Consider the following 26,390-nt stretch of genomic DNA (forward strand, 5'->3'; position numbering starts at 1 on the left):
GGAGCATGTGGAGTGAATGTGTTGTTTCCTGGCAGAAAATTTAAGTCCATTTAACATGTTTAAAAGTAAAATAAGGAAAAAATGGATTTATTTTTTTTACAAAATTTACTTCTGGATACTATCTTATGATCATAAACAAGCTTCTGTCCAAGTTTGGTACAAACCCAGGATAGTTTAAGAAAGTTATTAAAATTTTAAAAACTTTAACCACAGAGTGAATGTAATATTTCCAGGCAGAAAAACTAAGTCCATTTATAAGTAAAATACGGAAAAATGGAATTTTATTTTTACAAAATTTACTTCTGGATACTATCTTAAGTTATGATCATAAACAAGCCTCTGTCCAAGTTTGTTTTTTTTTTGGTAGAAATCCAGGATAGTTTAAGAAAGTTATTAAAATTTCAAAAACTATAACCACAGAGTGAATATTTGTGGACGCCGCCGACGACGCCGACGGAATGTAGGATCGCTATGTCTCGCTTTTTCGACTAAAGTCGAAGGCTCGACAAAAATGAGAAAATTATCCAGCAAAGACGATACAAGATTTTTTCAAGTCTATCTAGATATCCTAGATATGGACATCACAACTGATACTTGGTGTTCCTAATTGGATATACGAATAAGAATAGGAGAATAGAAATATGCAGAAGAAGAAGAAGAAAATTCTGTTTAAAATACTCTCTACATGTACTACCTGCGCAAAAATTTCTCCGAATTCGTATCTGTATTTAGTTTTACCGCCAAAACGAAAACTGAAAATCTGTTTCCGGTACATTCTTCGTTGATTTATAAAATTTGGCATTGTTGAAAAAAAACACAGGATATAGGAACAAAAGGTATAAGACAGTATTGATACCACGGCTTCAAGTAGAACTGACACCAGAATATTTGTGTTTTGTACCACAGGGACAGCCACAGGCACTTGCATGTTGTTTCTATACCTTTATACTAGTCCAAATAATTATGACGTCTTGAAAGGCTATTTTAATTTTTTTCTGTGACGCCTTCCAACGACCTTTATACCTTTATCTTCGGGTCCATCAATAAGCCAATGGCTTCTACTGACCCCTCATCATGGAATGTCTAATGCAATTTCTCATCGCATAATTATATTAAGGTTCATGTGGACCCTTTGGCTAAAATGGCTGCATTTTCACCTCAAAATTTACTCTGAGTACAGACAAACCTGTGTATCTTGAAAAGTTTTAAGGCATAGCATGCCCTAGATAAATAAAATTCAAATATATTTTAGGTTTTAGAAAATTAAAAACTTAACAGGATTTTACAGTGCACTTTTTTTCATTCCTCCAGAAGGTGTAAAAATAAACTAAGTTGAGAAAGAGGTTTGAGAACCTCCCCATAGGTAATAATTGAAGTGAACTGTATTGATTTACATGGACAATAGATGGACAATAGATACCTGACAATAACTGGTGATTTAAACTGTGTACCTGAGTGGACCATATCAAGTGAAACTCAACTGTTTGTTAATTTTATCATCTTCTGCAGGGACGAAAAAAAGGTGCACTGCAAAATCCATTTAAGTCTTAAATTTTCTAAAACATACAATGCATTTGAATTTTATTAATCAAGGGCATGCTATGCCTTAAAACTTTTCCAGATGCACAGGTTTGTCTGTACTCAGAGTTAATTTTGAGGTGAAAACGCAGCCATTTTAGCCAAAGGGTCCACATGAACCTTAATTATATCCTCGTGTATTGTATTTTCGACCTACTAACATATTTCTCCGAATTTCAGTTTTATATGTTTGAACATAGACAGTGATATTGTTTGCCTCAAATTACAGCCGAAATTTGGCTTTTTCCCCTAGAGAAAATTCCCAATTACTAAAAAAAATGGCTTAAAATTCCTCCCAAAAAGTTTTACATTTTCCCCAAACAGTGATGGCATTGGTAGTAATGATTGTAAATATCGTATTCATGTTATTATTTTGATATTAGAAAGCACTTTCATTTGACTTTTGAGATCTGGTTTTCTGATCAGAATTATCATGGTGTTTGTAACACATGTGGTTTTCAATGCATTAAGTACCATCATTGCTTCTGTTTCTTTCCCCTCTTAGAAAAGTACCTTTCAGGTTGAAAATGTCTGACAACCAAAATATACATGAAAAAACAGTTCAAAAAAGACTGCAAAGGTCGGCAAAAAATCGGAAATGTGTTTAGAATAAAATATACAAATTTCCCAATTTCAATAATAAATACAGTACGCACAGAGAGTTTGTAATCGCGAACTCTAAGCACGGATTCCGGAGTGTAGCGGTGTCACACCGCGAATCACGGATTATACTCCCAATTTCCTCCAAAGATTCTCTCCCAACACCGCGTGGCTGTTAATTGGTTTATTGCCCATCGGATGTACTGAAAATTAATGACGCATGACAACATAATCGGATTAGCCAGATTTATTACCTTTGTACATTTAATCGATCTTGATTGCACCTGTGTGCTTTAAAACACGGTATTAAAATTTCCTTTCTTTGACAGATAAAAATGTGACATTTTCATTCAAAATAAGATAATTATTCTTGTATGTGTTTGCCCCATGTCATTGCCATTTGAAATAAAACGTACAAACGTATAAAAATTAGAATAAAACACTTATTTTGTATTTTTATTATAGTCCAGTCAGGTCATCATTTTTTTTTTCTCAACAAAGACGATTTTACCAGTCAGAGCTCTGACATAAACAAGTCAGAATAAAATGACTTCTTCAAGTCAGAAAGTGTTTTGAAATTCTGACCTGTACGCGTCAATTTTTGTTTTGCGTAGTTTTCACTCGAGTCCGTCAAACCAGAAGTTATTTTGAATTTGCCGCCGATCTACGACACATACGATCACGCGGTTTTTTGCAAGAGATCACGTGTTTGAGAGTCGTTGTTTTGGAAGTGTCTCGAACGAGAAGTCATTGAATATTATATTGATTATTTACGATTTTTAGTGAAAATCTAGGTCATTGTGGGCATTTTTAGAAAGGTAATTCATATTACCTCCGTATTTTCATGGGCATTTTGATATTTTTTGCCTATAAAGAAGTTCCTTGCAAGTGATTTTTTTGCTGTTTCATGAAGGCGCGCGACCTGTAAATACGGACGCGTGGTCTTTGAGATGACCTGGTGTTTGACAATTCTGACTTGTTCAGGTCAGAAAATGTTGTTATGATAATGAATTGTTATTTTCGGGAGATAACTCGTGTTGTCTTAAACAATATTAACATTATTAACCAGTCAGTGCAATTTAAAAAGTAAAATTATTGCTTCGAGCTGAACATCGTCACGTGATTTTTCTATTTTTAAACTCAATCACGAATTGATTTTTGTCGAGCCTGCGACTTTTGTCGCAGAAAGCTCGACATAGGGATAGATATCCGGCGGCGGCGGCGGCGGCGGCTACGGCGGCGGCGGTGGCGTTAGCTAACTTCTTAAAAGCTTTATATTTTAGAAGGTGGAAGGTCTGGAGGCTTCATACTTTGTATATGGATGCCTCATGTTACGAAGTTTCCGTCAGTCACATGTCCAATGTCCTTGACCTCATTTTCATGGTTCAGTGACTACTTGAAAAAAAAGTTAAGATTTTTTGTAATGTTAGATTCTCTCTTATTATAAGTAATAAGATAACTATATTTGGTATGTGCGTACCTTGCAAGGTCCTCATGCCCGTCAGACAGTTTTCACTTGACCTCGACCTCATTTCATGGATCAGTGAACAAGGTTAAGTTTTGGTGGTCAAGTCCATATCTCAGATAGTATAAGCAATAGGTCTAGTATATTCGGTGTATGGAAGGACTGTAAGGTGTACATGTCCAACTGGCAGGTGTCATCTGACCTTGACCTCATTTTCATGGTTCAGTGGTTATAGTTAAGTTTTTGTGTTTTGGTCTGTTTTTCTTATACTGTATGCCATAGGTCTACTATATTTGGTGTATGGAATAATTGTAAGGTGTACATGTCTTGCGGGCAGGTGTCATTTGACCTTGACCTCATTTTCATGGTTCAGTGGTCAAAGTTAAGTTTTTGAGTTTTGGTCTTTTTTTCTAATACTATGTGCAATAGTTCAACTATATTTGGTATGTGCGTACCTTGCAAGGTCCTCATGCCCGTCAGACAGTTTTCACTTGACCTTGACCTCATTTCATGGATCAGTGAACAAGGTTAAGTTTTGGTGGTCAAGTCCATATCTCAGATACTATAAGCAATAGGTCTAGTATATTCGGTGTATGGAAGGACTGTAAGGTGTACATGTCCAACTGGCAGGTGTCATCTGACCTTGACCTCATTTTCATGGTTCAGTGGTTATAGTTAAGTTTTTATGTTTTGGTCTGTTTTTCTTATACTGTATGCCATAGGTCTACTATATTTGGTGTATGGAATAATTGTAAGGTGTACATGTCTAGCGGGCAGGTGTCATTTGACCTTGACCTCATTTTCATGGTTCAGTGGTCAAAGTTAAGTTTTTGAGTTTTGGTCTTTTTTTCTAATACTATGTGCAATAGTTCAACTATATTTGGTATGTGCGTACCTTGCAAGGTCCTCATGCCCGTCAGACAGTTTTCACTTGACCTTGACCTCATTTCATGGATCAGTGAACAAGGTTAAGTTTTGGTGGTCAAGTCCATATCTCAGATACTATAAGCAATAGGTCTAGTATATTCGGTGTATGGAAGGACTGTAAGGTGTACATGTCCAACTGGCAGGTGTCATCTGACCTTGACCTCATTTTCATGGTTCAGTGGTTATAGTTAAGTTTTTGTGTTTTGGTCTGTTTTTCTTATACTGTATGCCATAGGTCTACTTTATTTGGTGTATGGAATGATTGTAAGGTGTACATGTCTAGCGGGCAGGTGTAATCTGACCTTGACCTTATTTTCATGGTTCAGTGGTCAAAGTTAAGTTTTTGAGTTTTGGTCTTTTTTTCTTATACTATATGCAATAGTTCAACTATATTTGGTGTATAGAAATATTTTATGATCTATTTGGCAGTCACGCAGGTTTTATTTGACCTTGACCTCATTTTCAAGGTTCATTGCTCAGTGTTAAGTTTTTGTGTTTTGGTCTGTTTTTCTTAAACTATAAGCAATAGGTCAACTCTATTTGTTGTATGGAAGAATTGTTAGCTGTACATGCCTGCCTAGCATGGTTCATCTGACCTTGACCTCATTTTCATGGTTCATTGGTCAATGTTTAGTTTACTTGGTTAATGTTAAGTTTATGTGACAGTTGTAATAAAGCTTTATATTTAGGACTATCAACATAATATAAATGATTAGTAAAGAAGGCGAGACATTTCAGCGTGTGCACTCTTGTTTAACCTTTCTGATTCGTTTCTCCCAATGAGAAAAACGATCATTGTGAATATTGATATGATGATAATGAAATGAAAATGGGAAAAATTTTAATAAAAGAAAAAGGAAGGGAGGGGTTTAACTAAAGAACCCAAGGTTTTTTTTTTTATTTTTAAATTTACAACTTGAGAACAATAAGTGATGCACACACCTGGTCTTCATTTATGATCATGGGACATGATAAAACAAATCAAATGAAATGTAGGGCAAGTCTCCAGGGATCACCCCTATCCCTGTCATTTCTCTATTCCTCTTTATAATGTCAAATTGATTTGAATGAAATATACCGGGCTAGTCTCCAGGTTTACCCCCACCCCCTGCCATTTGCAAATGTTCTTATATTTTGTAAACGGTAGAGATCCCCACCCCTAAACCATATATATTCTTGTATGGGACAATTTAACAAATCAAATGATATGTTGGGGAGGTCCCTGGGGGTCACCCCTACCCCTCCTGTTTGAAAACTTGTAAACGGTCGAGATCCCCACCCTAAAACCATATATATTCTTGAATTGGACAATAAAACAAATCAAATGAAATATAGGGGAAGTCCCTTGGGGTCACCCCCACCCCCTCCTGTGTGAAAACTTGTAAACGGCCGGGATCCCCACCCCTTAACCATATATATTCTTGTAAGGGTCAATAAGACAAATCAAATGAAATAAAGGTGAAGTCCCTGAGGGTCACCCCACCCCCTCATGTTTGAAAACTTGTAAACGGTCGAGATCCCCACCCCTAAACCATATACATTCTTGCACAGGACAATAAAACAAATCAAATGAAATATAGGGGAAGTCCATTGGGGTCATCCCCATCCCCCTTTTTGAAATGTTCTGGATCACCACCCCTAAAGGTAAACCATATGATATTCCTGTTCGTCATTTCAAGAAGATTTGAATGACATGCAGGGTCAAACCCTAGGTGTCACTTATGCATATCACTTTACTAGACAAAACCAATTTGTACTGGAACTTGCCCAATGTCAGGCAACTATGGGAATGACGAATTATGGGAGCTTTGTTTGGGAGACTTCGTAACAGCATCCTGTTACAATTATTTCTTGTTTATTTAAATCTGGTGAGAGACCACCTTTACATATTATATTTATCAGTGTTTGTGCAAACAGAATTGTCTATTCAGTATTATTTTCCTCTCACATGCATCACATCTTATTAATTACATGGATATAGGAAGATGTGGTATGAGTGCCAATGAGACAACTCTCCATCCAAGTTACAATTTATAAAAGTAAACCATTATAGGTCAAGGTACGGCCTTCAACATGGAGCATTGGCTCACACCGAACAGCAAGCTATAAAGGGCCTCAAAAAATTACTAGTGTAAAACCATTCAAACGGAAAAACCAACGGTCTAATCTATATATAAAAAAAAAAAATTTTGGCATATTTGTTTTCCTCTGAAATTACACATCTATAATTCTTACCCTAGATGCTTAGCCACATGAAGCATTTACCTCTTATTTGAGACATAGATAGTCTTTGTTTCTACAGAAGTGAGAAGAACATTGGAAGTCAGAATGTTCTGACTTATAAAAGTCTGAATGTTCTGACTTAATAAGGTCAGAAAGACTCAGAATGATCTGAAAATACTGACTTTTTTTAATGTTTAGAGTATTTTAGAATATGAATGCACTTGTCATGCTAGTACCATAAGAAACCCTGACAAGATTTTGTTCCCAAACAACAATTTTTAAAGATATTAAGAATAACAAGTGTACAATGGAACATAAATTACAAAGTTATAAGTGTTGTGAAAAAAGCTATTTTAAAAAAAATATCAATATATATAGTTATCTTTCAACTTTTACATGTATTTAAAAAACAGTGAAAATATTATGGATTATATGTACGGCTTCTTGAAGGACAACAAGGTCACCATATTTGGTCTGAATTTGTATTTTTTTTCTCCTCAAAATTTTTTTAACATTAATAATGTCGGCTTTTTTCTTAACTAATTTTAAACATTCTTAATTATAATTAAATTTCCCCAACATTTTGCTTACAAACTCTTTAATTTCTAAAGTCAAATTGAAAGTTGTCTTCACCATGTTCACAGATTCAATGTGTCTGAAAATGTTATATTGAAAAAACAATACTTTTATATCCTCAAATAAAATGGGCATACCATGAGTTTAATGGTCATGCAGATATGCAATCCAGGATGTTAACAATCAGAGTTTAGATTACAGTCATATAGTAATAGGCAGAGTTTTTCTTATATAATCAATAACCAGAGTAAAGATAATTGATTAATAGAGGTTTAGTTTAATATAAGTAATAAACAAAGCTAATTAATACACTTGCAATCACATACATGTAGTTAAATAAGTAAATACAGAATATTCATACAAAATTCAGACAGAAATACTGTAATAGGTCAAGTCATTAGGGACGACATCAAAAGTTCAATGTAGGATAAAAAACTTAATTCACATCACATAGTTTTTTCACTGACCCACCCACCCCCCTCTTAACTTAATTTGGGAAAGATTGATTGACCAATATGGATTTATGTAAAATCGATTTTGGATAAACAAAACTTGCAGCAATTTTAACCCCACCCCCACCCCCAAACTATTTGATTTAAGTTTTTTTATCCTACATTGGTCTTTTAATGTCGTCCCTTAAAATGTGCTGACTTTGTACATGTTGTAGTGATAGTTATGGCACCCATACAACATATAGAAATCAGTCAAAAGGAGAGAAAAATTCCCGAAATTTGTCACATAGTGACATTTGTGAGTCGGCATAACAAAATATAGACTCATTAATCTCTCCATCTTTTCAAAAATTATGAACCAGATTTTATGCATATCCATTTAGTTTTTGACGGACTCTTTTAAGTCAGAACATGATTTGACCTGTTTGAGTCAGTTTGCAGAACAAAATTTCCAATCAAAGCTATGTGTTCTTCCTCTTAGCCCCCTTCTGAATCTGCCACTGTTGAGTTTATTAATTGATTTTTCGATACATTATCATTAATATCAATATGACAATACTAGACTTAAAAGTTGTAATAAGTTTAGTTTTGTTTGACTCTTTGAAGTCAGAACATGATTTGACCTGTTAAAGTCAGTTAACAGAACAAAATTTCCAATCAAAGCTAGGTGTACTTCCTTTAAGCCCTGCTTCTGAATCTGTCATTTTTGAGTTTATTATTTGATAAATTTTTAGAAACAACTAAGTCAAATGGTTATTTATTTTAGGGGATCTTTCATATATTTCCTGAGTCTTTTATCTGACGTTCCCATACATTCATTAAATAACATATGGCAATGCCCAGCTTAAATATTTCAATAAATTTATTTTAGTTTTGGACTGACTCTTTTAAGTCAGAACATGATTTGACCTGTTTAAAACAAAATACATTTAATATTTAATATACCAAATAAACTTTTTTATAGTCCTCATTATTGTGACTTATGGGGACTTTATTTCCTCTGTCTTTTATCTGGCTCACCCATACATTTTTAAATCAATATGACAATACTAGACTTAAAAGTTGTAATAAGTTTAGTTTTGTTTGACTCTTTGAAGTCAGAACATGATTTGACCTGTTAAAGTCAGTTTACAGAACAAAATTTCCAATCAAAGCTAGGTGTACTTCCTTTAAGCCCTGCTTCTGAATCTGTCATTTTTGAGTTTATTATTTGATAAATTTTTAGAAACAACTAAGTCAAATGGTTATTTATTTTAGGGGATCTTACTTATATTTCCTGTGTCTTTTATCTGACGTTCCCATACATTCATTAAATAACATATGGCAATGCCCAGCCTAAATATTTCAATAAATTTATTTTAGTTTTGGACTGACTCTTTTAAGTCAGAACATGATTTGACCTGTTTAAAACAAAATACATTTAATATTGAATATACCAAATAAACTTTTTTATAGTCCTCATTATTGTGACTTATGGCGACCTTATTTCCTCTGTCTTTTATCTGGCTCACCTATATATTTTTAAATCAATATGACAATACTAGACTTAAAAGTTGTAATAGGTTAAGTTTTGTTTGACTCTTTGAAGTCAGAACATGATTTGACCTGTTAAAGTCAGTTTACAGAACAAAATTTCCAATCAAAACTGGTCTTTTCCTCTAAGCCCCCCCCCCCCCTCCCTCCTAATATGAATCTGCTACTGTTGAGTTAATTAATTGATAAGTTTGTTTAGAAACAATTCAGTCAAATGGTTTTTAAAATAATATTTTTTATAACCAAAAGTTCCATATGTTAACTTAACAGAAAAAAAAGTCATGAAAATGCAGAAATAGAATAAAATTTTAAGATAATTTGATGAAATTTGTAAACAAAATACATTTGAATATTAAATATACCAAATAATCTTTTTTATAGTCCTCATTAATGTGACTTTATTATCGGGTGTCTTTTATCTGATTTTCCCATACATTCTTAAATGCATATGACAATTCCAGACTTAAAAGTTGCAATAATTAGTAAAAGTATAGTTTTTTACTGACTCTTTGAAGTCAGAACATAATGTGACTTGTTCAAGTCAGTTTGCACAACAGGATTTACCTCAATGATATATTAAGATATCAAATATATACCAAATAAACTTTTATATAGTTCTAATAATTGTGACTTAATATTTGTAATCTTTTTTCCTACTTGTATCCATACATTCTAACAATCACATCACAATCATGACAATGCCCGACTGTTACAGTTGCAATCCATTTAGTGTTTGACAGACTCGTATAAGTCAGAACATGATTTGACCTGCTTGAGTCAGTTTACAGAACACAATTTCCAATCAAAGCTATGTGTTCTTCCTCTTAGTCCCCTTCTGAATCTGCCACTGTTGAGTTTATTAATTGATAAGTTTTAAGAAACAATTAAGTCAAATGGTTATTTATCTTAGAGGATCTTGCATGTATTTCGTGTGTATTTTATCTGACTTTTCCATACATATCATTAATATCATATGGCAATGCCTGACTTAAACATTTCAATAAATTTAGTTTTTGACTGATTTTTTAAAGTCAGAACATGATTTGACCTGTTTAAGTCAATTTGTCAGAACATAATTTGACCTGTTCAAGTCAGTTTGCAGAACAACATTTCCAATTAAAGCTAGGTGTACTTCCTTTAAGCCCTGCTTCTGAATCTGCCATTTTTGAGTTTATTATTTGATAATTTTTTAGAAACAATTAAGTCAAATGGTTATTTATTTTAGGGGATCTTACATATATTTCCTATGTCATTTATCTGACATTCTCATACATTCATTAATATCATATGGAAGTGTCCAACTTTAAAATTTCAATAAACTTAGTTTTGGACTGACTGTTTTAAGTCAGAACATGATTTGACCTATTTAAAACAAAAGACATTTAATATTGAATATACCAAATAAACTTTTTTATAGTCCTCATTATTGTGACTTTAGGGGACCTTATTTCCTCTGTCTTTTATCTGGCTCTCCCATACATTTTTAAATCAATATGACAATACTAGACTTAAAAGTTGTATTAATAAGTTTAGTTTTGACTGACTCTTTGAAATCAGAACATGATTTGACCTGTTAAAGTCAGTTTACAGAACAAAATTTCCAATCAAAGCTAGGTGTTCTTCCTCTAAGCCCCCCCTAAATATGAATCTGCTACTGTTGAGTTAATTAATTGATACGTTTTTTTTAAAACAATTCAGCCAAATGGTTATGAAAATATTATTTTTTTTGGCAACCACAAGTTCTATGTGTTAACTTAACAGAAAAGAAAAGTCATGAAAATACAGAAATAAAATAAAATTTTAAGATAATTTGATGAAAATCTTTAAAAACAAAATGCATTTGAATATTGAATATACCAAATAAACTTTTTTATAGTCCTCATTATTGTGACATAAGGGGACCTTGTTTCATCTGGCTTTTATCTGGCTTTCCCATACATTTTAAAATCAATATGAAAATCCTAGAAGTTGAAATAAGTTTAGTTTTGTTTGACTCTTTGAAGTCAGAACATGATTTGACCTGTTAAAGTCAGTTTACAGAACAAAATTTCCAATCAAAACTAGGTCTTCTTCCTCTAAGCCCCCCCCTTTTTCCCTTTATCTAAATCTGCTACTGTTGAGTTAATTAATCATGTTAATTGATAAGTTTTTTTAGAAACAATTCAGTCAAATGGTCTTTAAAATAATATTTTTTACAACCAAAAGTTCCATGTGTTAACTTAACAGAAAAGAAAAGTCATGAAAATACAGAAATAGAATAAAATTTTAAGATAATTTGATGAAACTTGTAAACAAAATACATTTGAATATTACATATACCAAACAAACTTTTTTATAGTCCTCATTATTGTGACTTTATTATTGGGTGCCTTTTATCTGTTTTTTCCCATACATTCTTAAATGCATATGACAATGCCAGACTTAGAAGTTGCAATAATTAGTTAAAGTATAGTTTTTGACTGACTCTTTGAAGTCAGAACATAATTTGACCTGATTAAAACAAAATACATTTAAATATTGAATATACCAAATAAACTTTTTTATATAATCCTCGTTATTGTGACTTAAGGGGACCTTATTTCCTCTGTTTTTTATCTGGCTCTCCCATACATTTTTAAATCAATATGACAATACTAGACTTAAAAGTTGTAATAAGTTTAGTTTTGTTTGACTCTTTGAAGTCAGAACATGATTTGACCTGTTCAAGTCAGTTTGCAGAACAAAATTTCCAATTAAAGCTAGGTGTACTTCCTTTAAGCCCTGCTTCTGAATCTGCCATTTTTGAGTTTATTATTTGATATTTTTTTAGAAACAATTAAGTCAAATGGTTATTTATTTTAGGGGATCTTACATATACTTCCTATGTCTTTTATCTGACGTTCTCATACATTCATTAATATCATATGGAAGTGTCCAACTTTAAAATTTCAATAAACTTAGTTTTGGACTGACTGTTTTAAGTCAGAACATGATTTGACCTGTTTAAAACAAAATACATTTAATATTGAATATACCAAATAAACTTTTTTATAGTCCTCATTATTGTGACTTTAGGGGACCTTATTTCCTCTGTCTTTTATCTGGCTTTCCCATACATTTTTAAATCAATATGACAATACTAGACTTAAAAGTTGTATTAATAAGTTTAGTTTTGACTGACTCTTTGAAATCAGAACATGATTTGACCTGTTAAAGTCAGTTTACAGAACAAAATTTCCAATCAAAGCTAGGTGTTCTTCCTCTAAGCCCCCCCCCTAAATATGAATCTGCTACTGTTGAGTTAATTAATTGATAAGTTTTTTTAGAAACAATTCAGCCAAATGGTTATTAAAATATTTTTTTTTTTGGCAACCACAAGTTCTATTTGTTAACCTAATAGAAAAAGAAAAGTCATGAAAATACAGAAATAAAATAAAATTTTAAGATAATTTGATGAAAATCTTTAAAAACAAAATGCATTTGAATATTGAATATACCAAATAAACCTTTTTATAGTCCTCATTATTGTGACATAAGGGGACCTTATTTCATCTGGCTTTTATCTGGCTTTCCCATGCATTTTAAAATCAATATGAAAATCCTAGACTTAAAAGTTGAAATAAGTTTAGTTTTGTTTGACTCTTTGAAGTCAGAACATGATTTGACCTGTTAAAGTCAGTTTACAGAACAAAATTTCCAATCAAAACTAGGTCTTCTTCCTCTAAGCCCCCCCTTTTTTCCCTTTATCTGAATCTGCTACTGTTGAGTTAATTAATCATGTTAATTGATAAGTTTTTTTTAGAAACATTCAGTCAAATGGTCTTTAAAATAATATTTTTTACAACCAAAAGTTCCATGTGTTAACTTAACAGAAAAGAAAAGTCATGAAAATACAGAAATAGAATAAAATTTTAAGATAATTTGATGAAACTTGTAAACAAAATACATTTGAATATTACATATACCAAACAAACTTTTTTATAGTCCTCATTATTGTGACTTCATTATTGGGTGCCTTTTATCTGTTTTTTCCCATACATTCTTAAATGCATATGACAATGCCAGACTTAGAAGTTGCAATAATTAGTTAAAGTATAGTTTTTGACTGACTCTTTGAAGTCAGAACATAATTTGACCTGATTAAAACAAAATACATTTAAATATTGAATATACCAAATAAACTTTTTTATATAATCCTCATTATTGTGACTTTAGGGGACCTTATTTCCTCTGTTTTTTATCTGGCTCTCCCATACATTTTTAAATCAATATGACAATACTAGACTTAAAAGTTGTAATAAGTTTAGTTTTGACTGACTCTTTGAGGTCAGAACATGATTTGACCTGTTAAAGTCAGTTTACAGAACAAAATTTCCAATCAAAGCTAGGTGTACTTCCTTTAATCCAAGAAAGTCCTTGCTTTCAGACTGCTTCGGAATCTGCCATTTTCGAGTTTATTATTTGATAAATTTTTAGAAACAATTAAGTCAAATGATTCTTTATTTTAGGGGATCTTAACATATATATCCTGTGTCTTTTATCTGACGTTCCCATACATTCATTTAATATCATATGGCAATGCCCGGCTTAAATATTTCAATAAATTTATTTTAGTTTTGGACTGACTCTTTTAAGTCAGAACATGATTTGACCTGTTTAAAACAAAATACATTTAATATTGAATATACCAAATAAACTTTTTTATAGTCCTCATTATTGTGACTTATGGGGACCTTATTTCCTCAGTCTTTTATCTGGCTTACCTATACATTTTTAAATCAATATGACAATACTAGACTTAAAAGTTGTAATACATTTAGTATGACTGACTCTTTGAAGTCAGAACATAATGTGACTTGTTTGAGTCAGTTTGCACAACAGTATTTACCTCAATGAAATATTAAAATAATAAATGTTTTGCTCTTAATAAATTTAGCTTAAAGTGGATGAGAATATATCTTTTATTAACATTGTCTTATCATGAATAAGTGTCTTGTTTTTCCTTGGAAGATTTGAAGTATTGTCATGGTACTAGTAAATGTATCCAATATTGTATTTTGTAAATCTTTTGATATTCAGAAAATTGTATGATCCATTTTTTCTCACCTGGTTTTTCTTTGTATTTTGAAATAATTGAAAGTGATGAGATAAATATATTATGTTTAGATTCTGGAAAGGAGAAGGTATGATGTCAGATGAGCCCCACTTTTTAAAACTCTTTAATTCGAAACTAGTAATCACCATATTTTTATGGAGATTGATAACAAAGTGGTAGTAATGACTGCTTCAAATCAGAACAAAAATGACCTCTCGAAGTCAAAATGCATTAAAAAGGGGCATAAATCTTATTAGAATATGAAGATATTAAGTCACAATATTTTGTGCAAAAGCTGACCTGTGGAAGTCATTTTATGATTAATTTAAGTCTGACATAAACTGACCTGTACAAGTCATATTCTGTTGAGTGCAAGAAGGGAGACAACACTTACATCAAATTATATCTGACCTATGGAAGTCATTTTATTCTGACTTGTTTATGTCAGAGCTCTGACTGTTTACTACAATTAGAATCTTTTATGACCTACTCAGTGAGCAATATCCGGTTCATTTATTGTTCAATATATAAATATCAACTGGCTTAAAACAAAATGATGTTTTTACGGTAATTTGTCCAATCTAAACCCAAGAGTTAATTTATCGGATCAACAAGTGAACTCTGTTACTTTCAATTTATTTTGCAATGTAAAATATTATGTTTCACTACCTCGGTAGATTACCGACTTGAAATATTTGAACTCAGAAAAGAAACTGTAAAGTGACAACTCTGTTGAACGAAGGGAAAACGTAATGCAATGTGCCCTGCCCAGACACAACACAATAATCACAACCTAATTTAATTATATGAAGAAGAAAACAATCATGTGTTGTTTATCTCTGTTAGGATCTGTTATTGATCCTTTATTATTTAAAATAAAATTGGATGGGCGCAATCCGTATTTTACTGCTCGTTAAATGTCCTTGGCGAAATAAAAAAAAGAAGTATTTCAACAATTAATACTATAGAATATTTAAATGAAATTATATCGTGTTCTACAAGAAAGAAATATGTGAAAAAAATGTGGATCGGATTTTTACGATCTACACATTTTCACAGAGGATCTCTACCAACGCCCAACATGAACTGAACGACATGCATCCTGTTAACTGTTTTCATCTACCATTTATGTATATTGTTGACCATGGACGTATAAATAATGTCCAGGTTTATGTCCTGTGTTGACTGAGAAACGTAAAATTAAAAGGCTGGTGTTCGTTTATTCAGAAAAGGATTATATTTTAGATTCCGGTTAATCAATTGTAAAAGGACCTTCTAGAGCCTCAATCTTAAGGCATACAAATGTCAATCATTCCAAAGCAAATTTAAACCCCGAATGAATTTTCCCAAGGTCATCCAGAAAGGTCACCTGAGTTTACTGTTACGTGATAATATTTCCCGCCAAATAAAAATCTCGTGGACAAAATTGATGTCACTATTATTAGCATTCAATATTGTGAGCGAAGTCAAGTTCAAAGTTCAACCACGGACTGTTGATCACTGAGATGTGTATCGTCTTCCCATGGCAATTAATTTCTTTTATTAAATTTAAAAATCACTGTCCTTTATACAACACACAAGTTTACATTCATTGTGCGTAAATGAATATTATGCAACGACGAGTTGATGCAGCTATAGAAATATTCCTGTTGTAGCCGAAATGTAATTATTTATCCTAAAGTAATGCCAACAAATCGTAAAGAGATAATGCCGTAGACTTATTAAGCATAACGAATGGTGAATAGTATTTTCTTTTTTACTTGCATATACAAATTTTGAGACACTTAATTTTTTAAACTGCTCACTTTTATATTCAGCGTTAGTTTCCGTTTATTTTTACGCAAGTATGTCTCATTTTGTAAATAAAATAATTTACCAATGAACTTAAACAAGGTCAAAATCAAGTATAGTTTTTGTTATAAAACTTTAATGCAATTGAAAGAATTAACAACATTCTGCTTTTAAATCTTTAATTTGTTTCAAGCAATTATGTAATCGTAAAATGAAAATGGCGTGGACTTATTAGCATAACGAATAGTGAATAATATTTTCTTTTTTACTTGTATACAAAACTTTGAGACATGTAATTTTCCTTTAAACTGCCCACATTTATTCAGCGTAAGTCTCCGTTTATTTTTACACAAGTATATCTCTTTTGTAAATTAAATATAAATTTACTGACCAGAAGAAAAACGAGGTCAAAATCAGATATAGTTTTTTTTTTAATAAAACTATTTTTAAATGTACAGTGTAATTGAAAGAATTAACAACAACATTTTGCTTTTAAATCTTTTATTTGTTTCAAGCAATCAGAAATATAACCTGATTATCAATAGACAGGAAATACAATTGTTTAATTACATAAGTAATCTCACATACCTTGACTGTCGCGTGCCGGTATAGATCAGAAGGATTAGGGCAATTAATTACCTGGTGTGACACCGCGTCACACCGGACTGGGAGAGATGTCGCTAATACAATAAACAAAAGGTAGCGAATTTACGCGGAAGTCGGAGGGAATACTCCCAAATTTCTCCGAGAATTTAGGGAGGGATGTCGGAGTTTCCTGGTGTCACACCAAGAAAAAACTTGGTGTTCGGAGTTTGGGAAGCCTTTCGCGAAATTTGTACTGTATGCATTTTTCCCAATAAAAAACGGTAGAGGTAGTTTTGAAAAAAGACAACAATATCACTGATAGACATGCCTAATATTTTGAGAGTCACTAGTATACTTGTGCTTAAAATAATTGTATCTGAAATATATTTCGATCTTAAAATATTTTTTTATTTGAGTTCATTAGATCGATGGCACGTTTGTTGACAAAAACTAGCGTCTTGTGTTTTCGACCTATCTGTGAAACTAGTCAAAAGTCGGAAATGACATGTCGTACAAATCTGGAATTGGTTAAAATTTGATGCCAATGTCTATATCAAATTATTTAAATTGTTAGGAGGCGATCAAACTTATGACTTAATGAATTAAGTTTAATTGAAGTCTGGAGCTGGCATGTCAGTTAACTGCTAGTAGTCTGTTATTTATGTATTATTGTCATTTTGTTTATTTTCTTTGGTTACATCTTCTGACATCAGACTCGGACTTCTCTTGAACTGAATTTTAATGTGCGTATTGTTATGCGTTTACTTTTCTACATTGGCTAGAGGTATAGGGGGAGGGTTGAGATCTCATAAACATGTTTAACCCCGCCGCATTTTTGCGCCTGTCCCAAGTCAGGAGCCTCTAGCCTTTGTTAGTCTTGTATTATTTTTAATTTTAGTTTCTTGTGTACAATTTGGAGTTTAGTATGGCGTTCATTATCACTGAACTAGTGTATATATTTGTTTAGGGGCCAGCTGAAGGACGCCTCGGGTGCGGGAATTTCTCGCTGCATTGAAGACCTGTTGGTGACCTTCTGCTGTTGTCTGTTCTATGGTCGGGTTGTTGTCTCTTTGACACATTCCCCATTTCCATTCTCAATTTTACATATACAACTTTAAGATAAAAAATATTATTTTGATATCTTTATTTGACTAGTTGTACACATTTCACATGAGGCACATACGTATTATATGTCTCTGATCTTGTATACAGTCATTTTTTTGTTCAATACTTTAGTGAAGGCATTGTGGAGTGAGTATTGTCTGTAATTTCCACTGACAGACTGTTGTTTCTGTAAATCAAAACTAATCTATATTTTATTTTTTTTGTAAAAAGCTGTAAGGATCATGCAGATTTCCGTATTTAAAATAACTTTAAGTATTACAACTAACCACCTGACAGTCAGCAGTCTTCACAATGAACTTTTAAATCTACAGGCCCAGAACTCAATTTTTGGAGAATTTTAGTTGGATTCTCTTGGCCTGTAGAGTTGATTTTTACAGGCCCGAGAGCAATTTTACAAGCCTGGGCTGCTTGGCCTGTGGTTCAGCGTGAAGACTGCTCACTGAGTCATGTGACTTAATGACCTGGATGTAAACTTCACGTGCAAAAAGTCCCCATGCCATATTTCTAGAATATTTGTTTATTTTTTATAGATTCTTTTTGAAGGTAATAATAGTATTAGTAAAAGGGTACACAAATATGATATCAAATAACAAAACGTAAATACTTAATTACATTAACTTTACTTGGAACATCTTAACCGCCACGTGGTATTATTTGATATTATTACTAATTATAGCAGCCGAATATGACCTCACACGGACATGTGCAGCATACGGGAAGTGAATGTAGAATTAGGTCGAAAATGTAAGACGGTCGGAAACAAAATACGAGACGATACTTAATAAAAATAAAATTTATTTAGGTGAGCGCGGCTTAACAATTAACACGAACTTATAAATTTATACAGGTTCCAATTTTCGCCATTTAACGCTGACTTAAAATTATTCAAATTCTTTGCTGTCACTGTTTAAGGTTCACCTATACACTTTAACAAAAATGGCTGTGTTTACACCATGAAATTTTCTCTGAATGCAGACAAACTGTGTAATTCTAATAGTTTTAAATCCTGGCAGCACCTAGATATACAAGTTGTATACATTTTGTGTTTTAAAAAGAAAAAAACTTTTGTGGATTTTGCTAAACATTTTCTTTCATTGCCACAGGTGGTGTAAAAATGAACAAAGTCATGTGAAATCTTTTAGATGGTCCCCCTCAGGTAATGATTGTATTGTATCATTTTTGATATGGACAATAGAGGAACAATAGAAATCTACTCACAACAAAGGTGATTTAAATAGTGTAAATGAGTGGACTGTATCAAAGAAAACTCGGGTGTTTGTTTAGGCCAAAAAAAAAATATGTCTGTTTAAGGTTACATACTTTAAAAAAATAGAGTAGGTAGGTCGGTATTTTCATTTTATTTTATTTTTTGTGACATGATTTTGAGTCATGCCGTTTCGACTTGTCGTGGTCCGAGTTGATCATGGGCCGAGTTTACCCATATTTTTGATGATTGGATTATTTCCCTTGGAAAAAAATGGCGGCAAAGTGTTTATTTCATCACACGAGTTCAATGTTGAGTTGCGAATTTCCTTAAAACAGCTGTCATATTCACGATTTTGAACATTGGGATGTATCAGGCAATTGATTTATATCATTTGCAACACTAACTTCGCTTTTGACAGGAGTTCAGTTTATTTTTCACTTTACGACGGAAATAAAATGACATAGGGTTGGCGCTCAAAAGTAGGGTAGGTTGGGTAACCGTAAACAGACATATATTTTTTTTTGGCCTTATCATGTTTATTTCACCATCTTCTGTGGCAAGGAAAGAAAATGTTCAACAAAATCCATAAATTGTTTTAACTTTTTAGAACATAAATTGGATGTAACAATAATTTATCTAGGTGCTGCCAGGCATTAAAACTTTTTAAGTTACACAGTTTAGTCTGTACTCGGAGAAAATTTCATGGTGTAAACACAGCCTTTTTTGTAAAAGTGTATAGATGAACCTTAATCTGACAGGTTATTCCACTGATCCACTTCTCTAATTGAAAAAGTATTTAGTCTATGTGTCGTCTTACACTGTTTCTTAAACATGTTAGATAGTTTTAAAGAGTGACCTCTAGTTAAAATTGAGAATGGAAATGGGGAATGTGTCAAAGAGACAACAACCCGACCATAGAACAGACAACAGCAGAAGGTCACCAACAGGTCTTCAATGCAGCGAGAAATTCCCGCACCGGAGGCGTCCTTCAGCTGGCCCCTAAACAAATATATATACTAGTTCAGTGATAATGAACGCCATACTAAACTCCAAATTTTACACAAGAAAACTAAAATTAAAAATAATACAAGACTAACAAAGGCTAGAGGATCCTGACTTGGGACAGGCGCAAAAAATGCGGCAGGGTTAAACATGTTTATGAGATCTCAACCCTCCCCCTATACCTCTAGCCAATGTAGAAAAGTAAACGCATAACAATACACACATTAAAATTCAGTTCAAGAAAAGTCAGAGTCTGATGTCAGAAGATGTAACCAAAGAAAATAAACAAAATGACAATAATACATAAATAACAACAGACTACTAGCAGTTAACTGACATGCAAGCTCCAGACTTCAATTAAACTGATTGAAAGATTATGTCTTCATCATATGAATATCAGGCACAATCCTTCCCGTTAGGGGTTTAGTATCATACCAATATATGAGAAGAACATAACCCGTGTCATGCCAACAACTGGTTTTTAAATAAATGTGTTTAGTGCTGATGCAAAGACCCTATAAGTGAATCAATATTAAAGCCAAAATATGCAATCTTTAATGACCTGACAACAGTATCGTAACTATATCCCTTCTTAATAAGTCTATTTAAAGGTTTTGTTAGCTTCAGAGGTGAATACTGACATTTTTGTGCTTTGTAAAGAATATTTCCATAAAAAATTGGATGTGAAATACCTGAACGTATAAGAAGTCTGCATGTTGAGCTATATTTACGAATGATGTCCTTATACCGATGATAAAATTTAGTAAATATTTTGACTAGTTTGTGATATCGAAAACCCTGGTGTAATAATTTTTCAGTAATACATAAATTTCTCTCGTTAAAATCTAAAACATTGTTACATACACGAGCGAATCGTACAAGTTGAGATATATAAACACCGTAAGATGGTGACAAGGGAACGTCACCATCTAAAAATGGATAATTAACGATAGGAAATGAAAAATCATCTCTTTTATCATATATTTTAGTATTAAGCTTTCCATTAATGATATAGATATCAAGATCAAGGAAAGGGCAGTGGTCATTGTTAGTATTAGCTTTATTTAAAGTAAGTTCAACAGGATAAATTTCTTTAGTATACATACTGAAGTCGTCATTATTGAGAGCCAAAATATCATCCAAATATCTAAAAGTATTATTAAATTTGTGTATCAGATGTTGTTTCGATTGGTCTTTGCTGATTTTTGTCATAAATTGTAACTCATAGCAATACAAAAAAAGTTGTAGTTGTATTAGATGGTGCTAAAGTAAATAGGTTCATCCAGTTGATATCATCAATACCATGTAACACTTTGTAGACTTGAATCATGTCTATTCATGGGAAGGTCGACTATGGATAGTCGACCTTTCCATGGATCGAAACAAGTATCTGGGAACATTACCTTTAATCTGTTCCAACTCTGATTCGTACCAACATGACCAACCAATTCGTTCAAAGTTACTTTGGGTAATTCGTTCCATTTTTAATTTGTTCCTGGTTGCTTTGTTCCAATTTTATTTTGTGTCACAAATTGTATAATCTCAGGGTTCCACAATAGCTTTGCCTTTGGGCAAGTCACCATGATATATTTCTTGTCCGAAAGAAATACATGAAATAACCTCTTGTTCAAATTTTGTGATTTCATAACTTAAGAAATTTTAAACTGCCATTTATGGACATAAAATCATGTAAATGCAACTTTTAAAGGAATGAAATGTTGTGGATTACTGAAACTGCTGTATTAACAACATGAACAAATAACATGTACTGACTATAACCATAGGCCCACCAGACCAGGCTTGTGAAATTGCTTTCATGTCGATCCGGCACCAAGACGATCCATCCCAAGTCAATCCGGCGGCCCCATATTTAAAGTCAAACCGTCCCTGTCATGTATTGGTCTTATATTGTATTTGGTTATTAGATGTAATGATGTTCCACCATTATGTATATGGTAGACAAGTGGAGGTAGAAAGTGACCATAAGCCACTAGAAAATGTATTTAGTAAACCACTAAATGAGGCACCACCAAGAATACAAAGATTTGTATTACAGCTTCAGAAGTATGACATTATTGTTTGATATAACCCAGGAAAATCTATGTATGTATCAGATACATTGTCAAGAATGTACTTACAGGAAACAGTAGAAAAACTGGTACCAGATATAGAAATTAATGAGATTCAGTTTAATCAAATTAATGCTCATCTTTCAATATCACCTGAGAAATATGAACTGTTGAAGAAACAAACGGAGAGTGCAGACTACATGAAATTCGTCGAACAAATCCGGTGAATAATGGATCGGTCTGGTAAAATTTTGTTGAATACCGGTCCGAATGTCCGGTGTTGTTTTTTCGTGGATTTTTCTAAAAACCCTACATTTTCACCAATTTTGGAAGCAAAATTCCCAAACTATCTCAAAATTCATTTTCATCTTTATTGTTCATGACAGCGATGTTTATTTTGTTCAACCGCTAGCTTTATGCCGAAAATCGCCAACAAGTAATGTGTGAATCCAAGTAAAAACATATCTTGACCGACAAAAACAACAATGGCTGCCATCAACCGGAAATATAGACAATACCGGATCAGATTCCGGGAACGGATAAGGCCAATTCCGGGTTTGCCGATCAAATACAATAAATAAATAAAAAAATCCAAGCAGGTTCACAAAATACAGCTATGAAATATAAACACTAGAATTGAAAACCAAATATGATATATGAAAAAGGAAGAAGATACAGGAAATATTTTATACAGAAACTCTAAATTATTTTAAGTTCACAAATAATTTTCATTTCAAAATCCAATAAAATGTGACATTACTTTTCTTTATCACTGAAATGCATTCAAGCAATTGTGCACAACTTTCATCAAAATATATTTTTCTCTTGTCACATGATTTTGTTTTTGTGCATTTTGGAGAGGAGTAGGGCACAACAAGTCATAAGTTTGTTGTTTTTTGTCGGATAATATACAATTAGATGTAAAAAAAAAAATTGGTCTGGTAAAATTTCATTCGGTCTGGTAAAGCTAGGTTGTTTACCAGACCGAATGTCCTGTAAAAAAAAAATTCATTCGTGTAGTCTGGAGTGATGAAATTTTGCAACAAATGAAGAAAACAAATGAAGAAGGATGGCCACTGAAAAGAGAATAAATACCAGAAGATCTCAAAATGTATTGGCAGTTTCGAAATGAAATTACCTGCATCGATAACCTAATGTACAAAGGATTAAAGCTGATAGTACCAACAAGCTTACGTAAAGAAATGTTACAAATAATCCATGAAACACATATGGGAATCGTTAAATGCAAAACCAGAGCCAGAGAGTTCATGTATTGGCCTGGAATGATGTCCGATATACAAGACATTGTGGAAAAATGTGAAACATGCGCAGTAAACAACAAGAAAACTAACAACAAGGAACCTATGATAACTTCAAAGCTTCCAGATAGACCTTCATCTAAACTAGCAGCTGACTTGTTTCAATTCAAAGGAGAACATTATTTGCTAACAGTTGATTATTATTCAAAATGGCCAAAAACTGATAAACTTGATGAATTAAGTTCATCAAATACAATTTGCTACTTAAAAAAGCAAATGTCTAGATTTGGATACATTGATCAGTCACAATGGTCCGCAATTCGCTTGCAGAGAATTTGCAGTTTGCAGAAGAATATGGATTAGTGAACAGTGAAAAATCTTTATCAAGAAGAGCAAAGATTCATACAAAGCCATGTTGGATTACAGGAACACACCGTTGGATGAAATTGAACTATCACCAGCACAATTGCACATTGGAAGACGTTTAAAATCAAGTCTTCCAACATCAGCACCACTGTTGAAACCAACTTTTGTAAATGAACAGAAAGTTAAAAAACTATATAACAAAAGACAACAAACTCAAGAATACTATTTCAACAAACACAGTGGAAAACTGTTGAGAGAACTAAAAGACAACAAAACAGTTATGATTCAACACAACAATCAGTTAACACCAGGAAAGGTTGTCCGTAAACATGAAAAAAAGGGGGGGATGTCATGTATTGGTCTTATATTGTATTTGGTTATTAGATGTATCTGTATGTTGTACTCTCTTATGTGAAGTCACTAAACATATTTTCCATGCTACACTGAGTTATATGATATAAAAATATTTATAAGGAATAAAAATAAAGATATGAATTCAGTGTTTATGAATTTTATTATAATAATAAATATAAAAAACAAACCTCGTCACAATCATCATTGGGGTATTTAGTTTAAGAAATTTGTCAGATGACCCCACCTGCCAACCAAGATGACTGACATGGCTAAAAATTTTACCATAAGGTTCAATACCACAAAAGGAAGGTTGGGATTGATTTTGGGGGTTATGGTACAAACAGTTAAAGAATTAGGGGCCAAAAAAGGGCCAAAAATAAGAATTTTTCTAGTTTCCAGACAATAACTTGTGGAACGGTGTATGGATCTCTCTGAAATTTTACCACAAGTTCTCATACCACAAAGGGATGGTTATGATTTGCTTTGGAGGGTTATGGCTCAAACTGTTTAGGAATTAGGGGCAAACAAGGGGGGAAAACAAGAGTGTCCTGGTTAATGGACAAATAATTTAGTACAAAACATACACTACAGCTCGGGTGGATTTTGCTTTGTCCACCGGCCCACCATGGGAGTGGGCATTCAATTTCTTTTGTTTCATCTAAAGACTTGCAAGTACATGTACAATCACTTGAAAAAAGCAGATAAGCATTTGTAATCAATATTTTTACAAAAGAGAGATTATAGCTAGAGTGGGCACGGGTGGACTGCCCACGGTGGGCCGGTGGAAAAAGCAAAATCCACACGGGCTGTTGTGTAATTTAAAGCAGTGTAAGGGAGGTAATTCAAATACATCATTTGAATGACCTCCCTTATACTGCTTTTAAATCATGTTTAAAATAATGGTTAATGAACAATTAAGACAATTTAAAAGCAGTGTAAGGGAGGTAATCCAAATACAACGTTTTGATTACCTCCCTTACACTGCTTTTAAATTATGTTTAAAGAAATGCATATTTATAAATGAAGACCAGTAAAAATATCTGCAAATGTTGCATCTTTTTTTTACAAAAAAATCCATATGAAAGATTTGACACCATATTTTAAATTCTATTATAAAAAATACTAGATTAAGTTAGCATTATGGTAAATTTAAATGGGTAATTATGGTTGCAAACTCCATTGGAAATTTGAATTGAGATTATGACCATATCTTGAGGGAAAGAATTTTTTTGGGGGAATAAGGGGGGAGGGTAAAAAGAAATTGGGGGGGGGGGGGGGGGTTAATAGGCAACAGCATAGTGTATTGCACAAAAGCAAAAAAAAAGGGGGTTGTAAGTTTTTTATTTTTTTTTTTTTTTGTTGGTGGGGGGGGGGGGTGAATTCGCAACAGCAAACTGAAAATGTATTGCACAAAAGCAAAAAATTGAATATAAATTCAAATCATATAACCAATTCTAAGTTCTTTGACTACAGTTATTCTGTGTCAGAAACCTTTTATGTGTCAAATATTTAATTACAATCCAAATTCAGACCTGTATCAAGCGCGAATATTGCGTCCATTTTTGCCCTAACTGTTCAGGGTTGGACCTCTGCGGTCGTATCCAGTTGCGCTCGGCGAAGCAATTTATTGCCTATTATCATGATTATCTTGAAAACTATAATAGATAGAGAGAAACTTTATATTGCAAAAATTATCAGCAAGACAAGTTTTAAAAATAATTTTGCATGGTTGAAATCATCAATTGACTCCTTATTAGAGTTATTGCCCTTTGATGAAGATTTTTACCAATTTTTTTGCGTTTTTGCCTTATTTCTTGAAATTATAATAGAAATATAGAAACTCAAATCAGGAAAAATGATCAGGAAGACAAGATCTACAATCTAAACAATATGGTGGAAATTGTCTGACGACTCCTTATTGGAGTTATTGCCCTTTAATGACGATTTTTACCTTTTCTTTTAGTTTTTGCCTCATATGTTAAAAATTATAAGAGTTAAATAGACACTTTAAATCAAAAAAACTATCAGAAAGCCAGGATCTACTAACAAGTCCAATTTTGCCGATATAATTAGTACACTGTCGCTCTTTATAGGAGTGATTGTCCTTAAATAAGGATTTTGTTTACCCTCTTTTGTGTTTTGAGCAGAAACTAAAGAAGATAGAGAGAAACTAAACAGGCTACAGGTAAACATGGTAAATGATC

The 26,390-nt window shown here is 32.7% G+C and overlaps 2 protein-coding genes across 3 annotated transcripts in view; one reads left to right on the plus strand and one right to left on the minus strand.

Annotated features, from left to right (window-relative positions):
• Nucleotides 1–726, minus strand: part of LOC127726078 (centromere protein O-like) — a 32,821-nt gene extending 32,095 nt beyond the window's left edge. Inside the window, exon 1 of the mRNA XM_052233415.1 lies at nt 695–726. The gene's annotated coding sequence lies outside the window, so the exon portion shown is untranslated. The remainder of the gene's footprint in view (nt 1–694) is intronic.
• Nucleotides 727–745: 19 nt separating this feature from the next.
• LOC127726079 (E3 SUMO-protein ligase NSE2-like) overlaps nt 746–26,390 on the plus strand; it is a 46,170-nt gene continuing 20,525 nt past the window's right edge. Inside the window, exon 1 of one of the 2 annotated variants that reach the window (XM_052233418.1) lies at nt 746–836. The gene's annotated coding sequence lies outside the window, so the exon portion shown is untranslated. The remainder of the gene's footprint in view (nt 837–26,390) is intronic. The other variant, XM_052233419.1, reaches the window with a different exon arrangement.

This window comes from Mytilus californianus, unplaced genomic scaffold, assembly GCF_021869535.1.
Source record: "Mytilus californianus isolate M0D057914Y unplaced genomic scaffold, xbMytCali1.0.p SCAF_16, whole genome shotgun sequence".
NCBI lineage: Eukaryota > Metazoa > Mollusca > Bivalvia > Mytilida > Mytilidae > Mytilus > Mytilus californianus.